The sequence below is a fragment of the Zonotrichia leucophrys genome, chromosome 8 (assembly GCF_028769735.1).
Source record: "Zonotrichia leucophrys gambelii isolate GWCS_2022_RI chromosome 8, RI_Zleu_2.0, whole genome shotgun sequence".
NCBI lineage: Eukaryota > Metazoa > Chordata > Aves > Passeriformes > Passerellidae > Zonotrichia > Zonotrichia leucophrys.
In genome coordinates this window covers 6,329,347-6,344,390 of record NC_088178.1, presented here as the reverse complement: position 1 = coordinate 6,344,390, position 15,044 = coordinate 6,329,347, and the positions used below count along the sequence as shown (strand labels likewise).

The window sequence follows — 15,044 nt, the reverse complement described above, 5'->3', positions numbered from 1 at the left end:
GCACAAGAGCATGATAAAGTTTCACTGACTGATTAAGGCATTGCACTGCAGCACTCTGAGAGGTGCTAGTGAATAAATACCCACCTTGCTGCCTGCCTGGAGCCCTGAGGAGGAACAGGAAGGGAAGGGAAGGAGTTAAGTGCTGCTGCATTTTTCCCAGCAGGGATTTGTGCCACAACACCCTCGGATGATTTACAGTCTGTCTCTGGTCCCAAGTTTTATGCTGCTACCCAGGATTAACTGATTTTAGCGTTCAAGGGGGATAAAATGATAAAACTAAAAGGCAGTCTGTAAATTCCAGCAACAAGGGCTGCCTTTCGTAATAGATGGGGCCTGGACATTTTTATGTTCCTCTTTATTTGCAGTTTTGCTCTACCTGGGGGAGCCAACATTAATTGCCAGGAGGTGGAGAGAGAACAGTGCTACGACCTGGGTCTGTGGGATGGCTTGAAAAAGCACAAGGATATTCCTTCATTTCAGCCCATCTTAGACAGGTATTAAGGAATTGTTAACAAGAAGCAATAAAAAGTATTGTACGAATGGAGGGGTGTAGGGGGATAGATTATAAGTAAATAAAGGTAGTATAAAAAGTAATTGTACCCCCTAAAGGGTTGTAGCTGGGTTAATGATTAAAGATTAGGAGCAGGCCTGATTTTAACAGGCCACAGCTGTAGCCAATAAGAAGAGTGTTATAAAAGAGTGGATTGGTTGCCTGAGGGGAACTGGAGTCAGTTGGCTGCTGTGAGTATGAGGAAGAGTCAGTGCCTAAAGGAGCTGCCTACAGGAAACATCAAGGAGGTATGAAACTCTAGCAATATGGAACCTTTGCAATATAATGACAACAGAAGGGGGTTCCATGAGTATTTGAAGAGCAGGCTGGAAAGTGCAGGTGGTGAAGACAAAGCAGAAAGTAACAAGATCAAGCTGCATCAGGGAAAATTTGGTGTAAATTCCCTCCTTCCAACACAAGAAAGAATTTTTTTACTGTGAGAGTGGTGCAGCCCTGCAGAGGTTGCTCAGAGAAGCTTTTTGTGGCTTTCTTTTTTCCTCACTTTCAGAAGACAGTTTTGCACCTGGAGTCAAAGGGATCATTAGGAAGGAAAGGAACTGCAAATGGGTACAAGTCTGAGTGGTCAATTGTTTGCTCTCATTATTGGATTAAATAGTCACAATCCCAGCAGGGCAGGAGCAAAACATGGGAGATCAAAGTGACAGGGTTTATTTTAAGTTTTTAACATTTTTGTTTAAAAATTTTTCTTTAATGAGAATGTGGTGATCTGTGTCACCTCCATTTCCTCCCCAGACAACCACAGGATTTTGACTCAATGCTCTTACAGGTCCTTTCCAACCTTAATGCTTCTATGATTACAAGTGCATCATGATGACTACCAGCTCTATAAAATTTTCTTTTATTACTTTCTGCTGTCCCAGCCATATTTCAAGGGCCCAGCTTTGTTCCATGAATCTGAAATTGTTGTGAATGGGTTATGTTTGGAGTTGAATACTGAGATGGGAATTGCAGACTTGTTTCCAGCACCAGTAAGGAGGTCACAGGGATCATTACTCACCGTGTTTACCCTACAGGCCACCCTTAGGATGTGTGTCATCGCCCATTTTCCATATGGCATCCCAGGGACTGGTGTTCTCCTTGGCTGGCTGGCCTAGGCAAAGCTGGGAGGCTCAGGGACATCAATCAGGCCACCCAGATACTTGTAAGGCTTCTAACACTGCACTATATTTCTGAGTATTTGAGTTTATCCTCCTCTGGCTCCTGTGTGCCAAGCAGTAAAACTGGAATTATTCCATCAAATCTCCTTGTTTTTTTCTTTGCCTAGAATATGGCCAGGTTTTCCTGAACAAAAGACAAGGGAAAGAAAAGGAAAACAGGTAGAAAATGTTTGCTAAAAATAAAATAAGTGGCTCCTATTTTCTCTTCTGTTTGGTGGGAGCCTGGAAACAAGCTGGAGTGAAATCTCTAATTATAATGGTTTTGTCTGGAGATAAATGAATGGATGAAAAGTATTTCATTTGAAATAGAAATTTCAGGTCAGTTTGACAACTATGGGATATGGAAGTGCCCAAGGCCAGGTTGGGCTTGGAGTCACCTGGGACAGTGGAAGGTGTCCCTGCCCATGGCAGGGGTGGCACTGGATGAGCTGAGTCCCTTCCAACCCAAACCATTCTGGGATTTTGCATGATGTCTGTCGAGCAAATGGGAGTCAAGGCACAGATTGAGGAAATAATTTTGGTAATGTGGGATTCTGGGAAGTGTGGGTGCATGTTGGGGGCTGAAAAGAGACTGAAATCTTCTACTCTTTTATTCCTGTGAGGGACCAGGAAATCTTCAAATGGCTCAAAGGACAATTGGAGTGATCGGGGCTTTGATCCCAGCTGGATTTTAAAGGAGGTACCCCAAGAGGCCAGTATGTGTTTGTGCATCCAGCACAATGAAAATGCAATGAATTCCCCTTGGTAATCTCACCCTCAGCCTTGACCCCGGGTTACTGTTTAATGCAAACAGTAAATGAGAGGAGATGGATTAGCATTGAAAGAGACCAAATAGCCCATGAGAGCAGTAAGGAACAAAAGGAATAAATCTGTCTCTTGTGGGTAATGCTGGCTCTTAACACCTTGTTCACATTTTTGTTTCTTTGAGGGGAGGGAGTGACGGAGATGGAAACGATGCTGATGTGTCTCTTGGGCTCTAGCAAACCTTCCCTGAACGCTGGGACAGAGAGGCTGTCTGATAAATTCTCACTGCACATTTGTGGTCCTGAATTGGTCCTGCAGCTGAAGAGAATTCAGCCTCTCCTGGAGATCATATCAATCTCTAAAGGTGGAGGAGTAAAATGTGGCCCTGCTGTCCATCAGAGCTGCAAGCATTTCAGTGGAGAGCCCTGAAATGAAGTGCTGGGCACTTTGGCTTAGGAGGCTGCATTATCCCCAGCTGCATGAGCTGCCCCAGGTGATGACAGAAAGCTTTCCCAGGGGGATGGGCTGCTGCAGGAGCTCTGCAGGAATAGATTGACTCATGATTTGCTTGCTTAGCACACACAATTTCTATTTTCTTTGGGAACCTGGAGCATGTGCAGCCTCTTCCTGGGCCCTCTTTCTCTCTTCTCTTTAAGCTCTGTGTATCACCAAAGGGGTATTGGGGACAGACAAAGGTGATACAGAGACTCCATCATCAGAAGGCATGAAAAAATCACATTATTATTAGAAATTCGCGGTTCTTATAGAAACAATAGTAGATGTAAGACTTGATTCTTAAAAGCTAATCTTCTCTCACCTATTGGTCAAGAAGAGAAGTCCTTTTGTAAACATCTTTGACAAACAGAGATTGCCTGCCAGGTGCAGAGATTGAGATAATAATGGTTTTAATTCTTTTTCTGAGCCTTCTTACAGCTTCCCAGGAAAATCCTGGGAGAGATTTGCCTCTCTCTGTTCAGAGGATATGTGATTACCACATCTGTGCTGTTTATTTCCCCCTCTTTTGGGGATCCTCAGGAGTTCCCCAAGCTCACCAGGTTGGTACATCACACCCAGGTGACAGCTCTGTGTCGCTCTGTGTCCCACAGTGTCCCTGGCATTGCTGGTTGCTCTTTCTGAATGCCACTTCCAGCTCATTCCCTGCAGGAAAATTTTAGTGGGAAATTTAATGAGGTTTTCTTTATTTTTTTTGTACTCTGGGAATTTTAATTTTTTTTTTTAAAGCAATCACTTATTCACAGCAACTCCAATGCATTTTCAGGGATGGCAGGAGCAGAGTAGAGGCAAGGGAAAGACACCCAATGTGTTTTGAGCTGGTGGGAGAACCAAACCACGGTGGTTTGACCTCTCCAAAAATGACAAACTATCAAGAAGCAACAAATCCCACCATCAATTTGACCCCTGGCAAAATCGGCTCCCCATTCCTGATCTATTTAAGTGTCAGGCTGAGACACCACAGGTGGGATCCAGTTTTCAGAAGAAGCTGCTGGAAGCTGTTATCTTACAAAAACATTTGTGGAGGAGATCCCAGCTCTCCTGGGCTTGATAATCCTTTGTCACAACTGGAAACTTCCCAGCAGAAGTTGGAGCAAGCCCTGAAGTGGGCAATAAGAAACATTTGGGAAGAAGAAGAAATGAGCCCAAATCTGACAGTCCTGCAGAATGTGCCTCAGAGAGTGTAAGCTGAATTATTCAAGTGTAGTTCTTTAGCTCTTTAAACAGTATTTCAAATGACCATTAATTCCAGTTGGTTAGGAGATTTTGTGGGTGATTGGGAGTGAGGAAAAGAGTTTCTTGCAAAAAGAAACTGAAGTAAAGTCAAGAGCTGCTGGTACTTTTGTCTTATTTGCACATGAATCCATGTGAATTATTCTGCCCTCTGATCCCTGCTCTGCTGGAGTGGATCATTCAGCAGCACCTTGGAGAGGGGGTCTTTGTGGAAATAACTTGTGCTGGTGACTTATTAGCACTCAGAAACAGGAGAATGCAGCAGAGAGGCCCAGAATGCTGCCACGGGAAGGTACAGAGGGTGTGGGGCTGGTAAACACTCCCCAATACGCCTGATACTGATTTCCCTCTAATGTGTAACCCTCCCTTTTAATTTTTAATTCTTATGGAATTTAGGGTTTTTTCTTCCTCATTGTTCCTCTCATCTTTCGATGTCTAATTTCATTTCTCAGCAAACCTCAAGTTTATTTGTAAAAGCAAATATCTTTTTCCATTCATCAGTCAGTGGAATTGTTTCCATTGTTTCTTTTATCTCCCAGTGCTAGTTTTATCTACCAGCAGACTCACAGCTTGTTTGTAAAGACAAATCCACCATTTCTCTCAGGAGGGACCTTAAAACTCACCTTGTTCCACCCCTGCCCTTATGGGGACACCTTCCACTGGACTATCTCCTCCTTCCTGCAGTGTCACCTTTCCCCACTGCTGTGGGGTTTGTGGGATGTTTGTGTGTGTATATGTGTGTGTTACTAGTTTGCCTCTTTCATCAGCAGAAATGCCATAATATCCCATTTAGATTTGGCAAAGTGGGGTTTGACTGGGGTTGTTTAAGCAGCTCTAAGAGCAATGGGGAAGGGGTAAGGGCACACCCTTATTTTCTCCATTATTCTGTTCCCATTCCCGAGGATGAGCTTTCCCTGCTCTGGAAGTTCTCCCCACATCCTCTAGATGCTCCTCGTGCTCTGCAGGAGCTGCAATTCCCGAGCAGAGCCCCGAGCCGAGGTGTGGAGCTCCCTCTGTGCCAAACCCAGCACCAGCATCTCCCTCCCCTCCCCTCATTCGCTTTCTCGATTGTTCCTGTCACAGCGAAAATTTACTAAATTGTCACTTAAGAGGAGAAAGTGACCATTTCCCTCGAAATCTTCTGGTTGCAGGGACCTCTGCTGCCCTTTTCCTCAGCACATTAAATGCATCCAGTGCAAGGCAACACTTTGGAGAGCAAACCAGCAAATAGTGAAGCTGCTCATTTTAACTCTTCCCCGAGTCTGAGTTCGGTCCTGTGAGGAATTTCTGATGAGCTTTGCACTCTCTGTTATTAGTACAGGGATTAAAGGAATGTGTTGTGAAGTTTGCCATTAATTTTAATTTTAGATTTTTGTGTTTTCACCTGTTGTTGTTCTGTTACATTAGCACTTAGGAAAATGTCTTTTTAACATGAATTTGGGTGTCTTTGTGTCTCTTCTTGTTGTGTTTTTGCCTGACCACTCCCTGGGGGAAGAACGTTTTTCTGATATCCAGCCTAACCCTCCTCTGATACAGCTCCAGCCATTCCCATGCTCAGATTAATTGTAAAACTGAGTTTCATTCACAGCCTTGACTTCTCTCTTTTTCCTTCCACTTCACTGGGAGACCCCCAGCAAAACATCCCAGTGCAGACAGTCAGGAGGAGGTTTTCAATCTGCTATCACACTGAGGGGTCCAGGGAAGGTAAAACCACCCACATATCCTGCTGAATGCCCCCAGAATTGCCTCAGGCTGCCTGCAGGTTCAGCAAGGTGACATTGCACAGGTTAACCATAAATCACAAATCAATGGCAAACTAGAACTGAAGCATGAGGGAGCAGCAACGGCTTCTGTGACTTTACAGAGAGATCCTGGCCTTCAGAGGGTTAGGATGTTTAAATCCCAGTTGCATTCCTGTGCCAGGGCTTTGCTGGGCACTCAGCCTCTCCTTGCCTCCCCAGTCTGATTTAAACTTCCCTTCCTTGTCCATGCCTGCAGGGACCAGGGAGAAGGGCTCAGCTGAGTGTGGCATGAGTGTTAATTAATAATAGACCACTTATGCTGTGGAAGAGCTGCTTGTGTGCAGTTTTGGGTGTTCTTTTCAAAGGTCGGAAAAGACACGAGCAGCAAACCCTCCATCCATCCTCTCAGAGGGGATGCTGTTTCAAAGTGACTTTGGACAAAAGCCACAAAATTCTCCCTCAGTTGTGGTGGCTGTGAGGGTTTTAGGACAAGGGAAGAGATTAATTTGATTTTATATTTTTAGAAGGTTGATGTACTATTTTATTATATGATATTAAAATAAATTATAGACTAAAATTATACTAATATATAATATATATAATATATATAATATATATAATATATATAATATATATAATATATATAATATATATAATATATATAATATATATAATATATATAATATATATAATATATATAATATAGAGAGAAAAGATTATATATAGACAGAAGGCTAGAAAAGAATGAATAATAAAAATCTGTGACTGACCAGAGTCCCGACACAGTTGGACTGGGATTGGTCATTATGTCAACACAATTTGCATGGAACCAATCAAAGATGCACCTGTTGGTAAACAACCTCCAGGCCACATTCCAAAGCAATCAGATAATTATTGTTTACATTTCTTTTCTGAGGCTTCTCAGAAGAAAAATTCTGGGCAAAAAAGATTTTTCAGGAAATATCATAATAACACTCAGTAGCCGCAGCTACATAGGTGTGGTGTGAAACCTCTGGTCACATGTGAATGTTTTCAGAGAAAAAAATGCAACTTTTTCAAAGCAAATCCCCATGGCTTCAGCTCTGAGTTATTCCAGCTCCTTCTGCATGAAGCATTTTAAAATGTTTATATACAATCTAGTTAATATGAAGCCCTTCATAAATTTTAACTGTCTGTGGCAACAGCTCAATAAATTTTCTTGGTCCAGCCAACTGTGTCTCTTGTAGAAAGTATTTAATGTCTGTAAGGAGCCCCAGGCAGGTGGAGTTTGGCAGATTCATGGTTGGCTGTGGACAAGCAAAGGGAGCAGCCTGGGAGTGCTTGTCCTGCCCCAGCCCAGGTTGTGTTGGAGCTGCCTGAGGATGGCAGAGCAGGGGACAGCAGGATGATGATGAACTGGTGTTAAAATGTGGGATGTCTTTCCTAGGAAAGTCATCCAGGACTCATGGAGATCAAAGCTTGGACCTTTCTGGTCCAGTGGGAGGTGTCCCTACCCATGGTGGAACTGGATGGGCTTTAAGGTCTCTCCCAACCCAAACCACTCTGGCATTCTGTGGTGACCCATGTTACAGCTATCTCTTTTCCCGAAGGGTTTTAACTGACTTCTCCAAGAACAGGAGGTTCCCCAGAAGGTTGGTTCTTTCTTGCTGCCTGGAAGCTCAACTTTCTTTGGGGGTAACCTCAGAATGGGTATTAGCTGATGATCCCCACCCCAGTGGTGTCAAAGACATTCAATTTCTTGAATTCCATTCAAAAGCACAGAAATTCTCATGCCAAACAATTCTGCTGGTTCCAGTCCCAGATAATGAATATCTGCTGGGTGAGGGAGGTGCTGAGCATGACCCCACTGCACAGAGCTCCTCTCTGTAGTTGTGTGTTCCGAAACCTTCCCTTCCTCTCTCACAGCTCAGCAAAACAGGAATCTGCACAAATTTCTCACATCTTGTATTTGCACAACACTTGGTTGTGTGCCCTGTCCCAGCTTAAAATGTGCAGTGTTGAAAACCTTTCATTTTTCTCTCCTTTTAAGATACCAATTTCTGTTTTTCTACCTGGCTGAGAATCCAGTGCTTTTCTGAATGCTCCTGGGGAAAAAAAATTATGCAAAAGTGCTGGATCTCATCCCATCCCCAGTCATTTACTTCCTTCAGCAGATCATGAAAGAAAGAAAACAGAGCAGTTCAAAGGCAGTTTTGACATCAGAAACAATTCCCTTTTCTGCTCCAAAGTGCTGATTGCACCATGCACGTGGTCCCTGCACACCCTGGGACCAGCACCTGCAGCTGCTGGACTGCTCCAGACACCCCAATTGTCTCCAGAGGAATAAAATGAACAATTTTGGAGAGTGCCTTGGGGATGCAGGCTGTCAGCCTTTTTGAGATTGTTGTGCATTTGCTTTCACTGAGGCTTTTCCTGGCTGTGGCTGTTCCAAATGTATCCCAGAAGGGATTTTACACGGGGTGTAAATACACTCTGATGGGTGAGGGCTTTGATAGTTTGGAGGTGTTTGCTTTCATGTAGGTGTTTTGCAGGTTTAATTTCCATTTGGTTCAGTTTGGTTTGTGTCAGGAACTGGAGTTGGATGGGGATTTCATTGCTACAGATGGTGCCTTGACAGAAATCTTTGGTCTAGTACAAATGGAACAGAAATTTCAAATTATGCCCACAGGCTCAGAAGAAGAGAATCCAGATCAGTAATGCAGCAGGTGTTGGCCATTTGTAATTCCTGCTTCCCCATTTGGGCTACATCAAGCAGCCCTTCAGTTCTGGGACTTGTGCAGCTTTGGCTCTGATGTATTGATGTCAGCAATACCTTTTATTTTCCCTGAAACACAATTTCTGTGCATGTGATTCAACCAGGGTTCAAGCTGAGTGCCAGCCAAGGCTTTGTTAACTTTTTTTTTTTGCCCATCCTTTGGGAACAGCTCGATTTGCACCTGAAATGAGCATGCTGTGCTTTCCTGGTGCCTCTGCCTAGGATAATCCTGATTTAAAAGCCCTGACTGGAAACTTCAGCAGCTCTTGGCTCTGGTAATTAGAAACATGGAGTATTCTGGATGGGCTTGGTCAGCTTGATTTTTTCCTCCTTGAGAATTAAAGGAGAAGTTTGAGGATAATGATTAGTCTTGTGCTTTTCTAGTGTTGGACCATGGTAAAATTTCCAAAGCAAAGGAAATATCAATCTTGGTGCCTCGCTGGAGTTTATTTTAGATGGTGCTGGTTGTACATTTGCAAACGTCCGATTTTAGCTATACCACATTTTTGGTATGGAAGAATGGAATTTCTTAAAGCAAGGTTCACCCCATGGCAGAAAATACTTACTCAAAGTTGACCATAATGGGCTAATGGAAAGCTTCTGAACATTGTGGTTTTATTTAAAGTCACTCTAGGCCAACAGTTCTTCCTAACCTGATGTATAATATGACACATTTCTTTTAAAAATAAAAAGTATATGAGGAAATATTCTTACCTTTTAGTTTAACTTAAAAAAAAAAGGGTAGAACATATTTGTTTAAAAAAGAGGGAAAGGGGGTTTAAAACGATTCAGGTATAAGACATTCATTTGAAAGGGCCAGCACCAAAACTGTTAAAACACATGAATTTCATCTTCTACTTTGGTTTATTTGATGACTGTTCTTGTATCTAGGAACCTTCCTGTGGGTTTATTGGCAAAAATTTAATAGTCCCATGGCACATTCCTCATATTGGTGCTTTTGATGCAGAACTCCAGGATTCAGGACCAAGTCCTGGCCTGCTCATTTGTGATGTGTGTGCTCTGGCTTTATGGCCAGGCTTAGCCTTTTCCCAAAGCTTCACTGGAGGAGTCTGTGTGTCACAGTTGTCTGAGAGGTTTCCATTCCATGAACTGCTTCATTAGCTGAAATTAGCTCAATTTAATTGTTTTTGGCTTGTGCTGCCTGGCTGCAGCTGGGAGGTCCTTCCTTTCCAGACTCCTGTGCCTCTTTGAGGGATAATCCACCAGGCTTTACGTGGAACATGCTCATGAATTCTGGTTGTTCTCTGTCTTGCCAAACTGCCTGTTCCCCCATTTTTCACCTCTGCATGGATACAGCCCTGTGAGACACAGGGAATTTGTTCCCTCTGCTTTCCAGTCATCACTTGCCATACAGACAGAATGTTTTCTTTGGACAGTAACTGCGACTTGGAAACTGGGATTTTATTGCAGATATCACAGAATCACTGCCTGCTTTGGGTTGCAAGGACTGTCCCTCTCACTAGGGAACCTTCCAGTGTCCCAGGTTGCTCCAAGCCCCTTCCAGCCTGGCCTGGAACTGTCTAAACCATCCTGAAAACCAAATCAGGCAGGTGGAGAGATGATTTCTTAGCTCTGAGTGGAGCAACACCCACAGGGGAGCTCAGTACAAAGAAGGATCAATCACAGGAATGTAAACTTTGAAATAAAAGCAGAATATTGCTTTAGGTCTCACAGGAAAGTGAAACAAAAATGCCCTGAAAGCAGCAAAGGAGAGGGTGAGGTTGACACCAGCTCCTGTTGGTGTAGACACAGAATTCACTCTGTCATTCTTGCTTGTTTTTTATTATTCTTGTTATTTATTATTCAGAGGGGATTATGCAAATAGATTATGGCACAGATCCAGCTGAACAGCTGGAAAAGAACATCCTCAAACCTTTGAAGGGAGGAATGAAGGAGTTTTCCTCACCACTTGCCCCATCTCCTGGTATCTGCTCTTTGCAAATTATTTTGCACAAAGGTGAACAGTACACAGTGTCTGATGTTGGAAAGTGGAATAGAGCTCTTTTTCCCATGCTGTGTTACCAAAACTCCTTGTTCACCAGGTGGATACTTATCCTTTAATGCTTGATATACAGCTGAAAGAAAAATGGAAAGCCTCAGTGGATCTCTTGGTTCCTCTCTTGATGTGAAAAAATCCTGCCAGGGATGGCATGGACTGGCCAAAGGACTTGTCTGAGAATAACAAAGCTGCAGACAAAAATCTCCTTCTGTCTGTTGAGGTTTAACCTCTCCTCCCACGGTGAGGAGGAGGATTGGGAAGAAAGCAGCAGTTTCATGAATGAAACAAAATAAAATATGATAATAATTGCAGTGAAAGGGAGAGAGACAGAGGAAAACAGCAGGAAAGGTGAGTGATGCCCAATATCTGAGTCCCTCAGCAGTGATTGCTCCCCCCAGTTTATGCACTGGGCATTCCATGGGATAGAATATCCCCTTGGCCAGCTGTGGGTCAGCTGTCTGGGCTGTGATCCTGCCTTCCTCCTCAAGGAGAACTGCACAATCCATCCCAGTTTTGGGAAGGAGAATAAATAATGCATTGGCAGATACACAATGCAGGTAGCTGTATGTAATTTTAATGAGTGGGGAGCTGGAATTTAAGTGCTGTTTTTCCAGCACATCTTATGAAACAGATGAGGGATTGTGCAGAGTGGGCCACTAAAGGAGTGCAGTTATGTGATATTGGAGGTCTTTTCCAACTTTGATTCTGAGCTGCTGTCTTGCAAATCAGAGCGAAATTGCTTTCTACAGTCTGGAAAAGTTGTGTGCATGAATTCCTAACTGTGTCAGTTAACCCAAAGCATTAAGCTGTCCTTTATTTGCATAACCAACAAGTATTTTTTATGGAGAGACCAAGACTTTAGAAATGCTATCATATCACTGGGGCAAGAAAAAAAAACATTGCACTTTTAAAACTCAGTGTCTCAGAAGATGAAAGTTCCCATTCCTGAGGTAGGGGTGGGATTGGCAGCACATACAGAGCTGATGCTGTTCAAAGTAGTTGAACCCTGTCACAGTCTCAGATGTGACTCAAGAAAGGACAGCAGAGCTGACCTACATCCCTTTGAGTTTAAGGATGTTGACGAGGAGTTTGGATAAACGAGGATAAAACTCCTTTAATCTGCTGGCAGGTTATTTGATTTTTTGATGTTTTAAGAAGAATTCCTTCTCTCTTTGCTCTGACTGCTTAAAACTAAGTTGCCTGGGAAACACACAAACCAAAACTGTTCAATGCATGCCTGGTGCTCACTTGGTGATCCAACAAAAAAAATGTGCTCCCAGGAAAAGCAGCCATTCACTGTGTGGTTGGATTTATTCTGCTGGGTATTAAAATCTGCAGAGCTGCAAGATAAAAAAACTTGGAGAAATCAACCTTTAGTCCAGCATGGTTTTTATCTCACCCTAAGCATGAAGGTCTTAACAGCCCCATTTTCCTTTGTATTACAAGTTCTTTCCTATGGTTAATCACCTTCAAATTCCTTAGCTGTTGATTAACCTTCCTTTTTTTATTTTTTTTTTTTTTATGAGAGAGAGGAAAATCAATATAAAAACCTGATATCTCAAATTCATTTTTATTTTTGGAAAAGCCTTAAAACCCTCAGTAAACGAGGCTATAGGTTGAGGCTGAGCACCAGCCTGTCCTTGCCATGCTTTATTCTTAGAAGTTCCTGTTCTGGGCTTTGCCATTTGTGCCTCAGATCTGATCTAATTGTCAAAGACAAAGAACTGCTCTGGCAGCCTCTCCCAGGGATAATCTCTTATGCTGAGAAAATCTTTAGACTTAATTAAGACAGTTTTATCATTCCTGTGAACTTGCAGAGTGGCACAAAAAGGCCCTATTAATGCTTGGAAAGTCTCTCTATTCTAATCCAGTGATATTAAGCAGAGGTTCATTTCAATGAAGGTAACAACCCTCTCCAAGTGGGACTTGTTTTGCACAGAGCTGTGGATCATTCCTTTATCTCCTCTAGAGATGTAACTTGAAAACTTACTCTGCAAATAATTATTTTTACATCTTGAAAGTGGTGCTAAACTCCAGACCCCGATTGAGCTGTCATCGGGAAAGTATAAATATCCTCTGAGTTTACCTCTTATACGGCCTTTTTATTTTTATAACTGTTTAACAAGAAATGTAAAGTTATGCATCTGATCAAAGAAAGCCCCCTGATGTTTTATGCAACGTGTCTGCCTTTGACTGGAACAAAAAATAGATCTGAGAGTACTTTAATCTGTTGAAAGCAGAACTGTACTTAACAGTGAGCGTCACATCTCGATTGTTTGAAGTGACTTCGCGTTCTCTCATCTGACTTGACATTGTTTTACTTCATTGCTCGTGCATTTAACATAAAAGAAGATCATTACTATTTTAAAGTTAACACAAAGAAAGTAGTCATGATTAACAGCAAAGGTTCCCAGCTCCCTGTCTGTGGGTTTTGGGGATGCTGTTTGTGAGTGACTCTGTGTACGCTCTGTGTGTACAGTTATGTATTTATGTTGAATTACTAGTGCTCTGCATTGTGGTACTAAAGAGCTGGAGGACAGTGCTGTGTAAACAACAGAAAGACTCTTTCAGGTCTTCACTTTGGTTTGCAAATTTGGGCTTGGATTCTTGCAGAAAGATTAGTGCTGTTTTCTGGTGGATTTACACACTGGTTGAACATGGAGCCTTCAGTAAAAGGGAAAAGGTGTGAACTTTAGAAACTTGCTTTTGGCTTAAGAGTGCTCATCTCTTCCTCTCCAGTGATCAGAGTGTATTTTATTGACTCTCAAACAGAGCAATTTGGAGGATTTGCTTCCACCTGGATACCCTGCAGCTCACAGGCATGGGGTGCCCAGAGAAGGTGTGGCTGCCCCTGGATCCCTGGCAGTGTCCAAGGCCAGGTTGAATGGGGCATGGAGCAACCTGGGAAAGTGGAAGGTGTCCCTGCCTGTGGGAGTGGGTATAAGAAGAGATATAAGGTCCCTTCCAACCCAAACTATTCTGGGATTCAAGTACAAGTCCCATCCTGAACAGCATCAGGCTTCAGCAGAGGGGTTTGCTGGCAGGGGAGCAGTGGAAATGGCACAGAGGTGTTCCACTCCTGGGAGAGGCTGAGTGTGCCTGGGGATTGACTCCATCCCGTAGATGTCCCCTGCCATGGGCCCTGGGGGATGGCTTTGTGCTGCCTGTGAGGCACCTTTGCTGCTTTTCAGATCACAGCTTTCTTACAGTTGTAGGTCATGGTTGATCCACATATGCCAGCCATGATATTGGGAAGTTCAGCTCCTGCTTTTTCAGGCTCTCCCCTTCCTACTTCCTCATTTTCTCCATCAGCCCTTCATTCCAACCAGCCATTTAATCCTGAAGAAAGACTTCTGGACAAACCATTCCTTGAAACTCATCCCCCCTCCAGTGAGAAGTTCTGACCTCAAATGATCTGCAGGCAGGGAAGATGTTTTGCCAAACCCCTCCCCATTTGCTTTACTCCATGTTTACTCCTTAGGAGTAAAGTCTTAGGAGCCTTTAAGCACAGACCCTAACAGTCTGTGGGGTCTGTGCCTGCCCAGTGCAGGGACACTGCCCCCTGTTCTGTGACGGTGGCTTCCTTTGAGGACAAGGATTTGTCCATATCCGGCCTTTGACCCTCCCGTTCTGACTGCTGCAGATACCAAAGGGAAAGACCTGGTAAGGAGTTGTTGACTTGCCACAACCAAAATCTGCTGCAGCTTTAGGTGTTCCAGCAGTTCTGGTCCAGTTTTGTGGCTAAATTACAGATGTTGGACAGGTAACGAGAGGTGGTGGGGGTGAAACATTCTTCAGCTGCACAGTTGGAATAAAACCAGAGCAAATGAAGACCAGTCAAGTTTCTGTCCCTGCACCTTGCGCCTGGCTCATCCTGTGGGTTTTGCCATTGCTTTTTTTGATCTGCTTGAGCTACCATTGCATGGCATGAGAATTCGCTTTTAACATGAGAATTCCTCCCAATCAGGAAGTAATTATAATCATAGACTGAAATATTAAATGGAACAACAATCACAGTTGTATTTATTTTCTTATTGCAGCATATGTTTCTCTCCTGAGTTTTGGAAGATGTTGCTGCTTCCTCTTCAATCACAGAAAGGAATGAGCCATGACATTTCTTTTTAATGAAAGTGCTGATCTAGTGTTATCTTTGTAGAGCTAAATGAAAAGCTTCTAAGGCTGACTTGGTTGAGTACATTTATGGTTTAACCTGGGGAGTACTGATTTAGTGCTGGTGAGAAGTTTGATATCTTTCTTCATGTTGAGGCTGATTTTTAGCAGCCAGGGAAAACTTGGCCTGCTTGGTATT

At 43.2% G+C, this 15,044-nt stretch overlaps 1 long non-coding RNA gene across 2 annotated transcripts; it reads left to right on the top strand.

Annotated features, from left to right (window-relative positions):
• Positions 1-364: 364 nt before the first annotated feature.
• On the top strand, positions 365-1,874 carry LOC135450780 (uncharacterized). Of its 2 annotated transcripts, none has more exons than XR_010441159.1 (3): positions 365-494; positions 1,585-1,712; positions 1,836-1,874. It is a non-coding gene; the product is annotated as an uncharacterized LOC135450780 (long non-coding RNA). The 2 variants fall into 2 exon arrangements; XR_010441160.1 differs by lacking the exon at positions 365-494 and adding an exon at positions 732-798.
• The last annotated feature ends 13,170 nt before the right edge of the window (positions 1,875-15,044 follow it).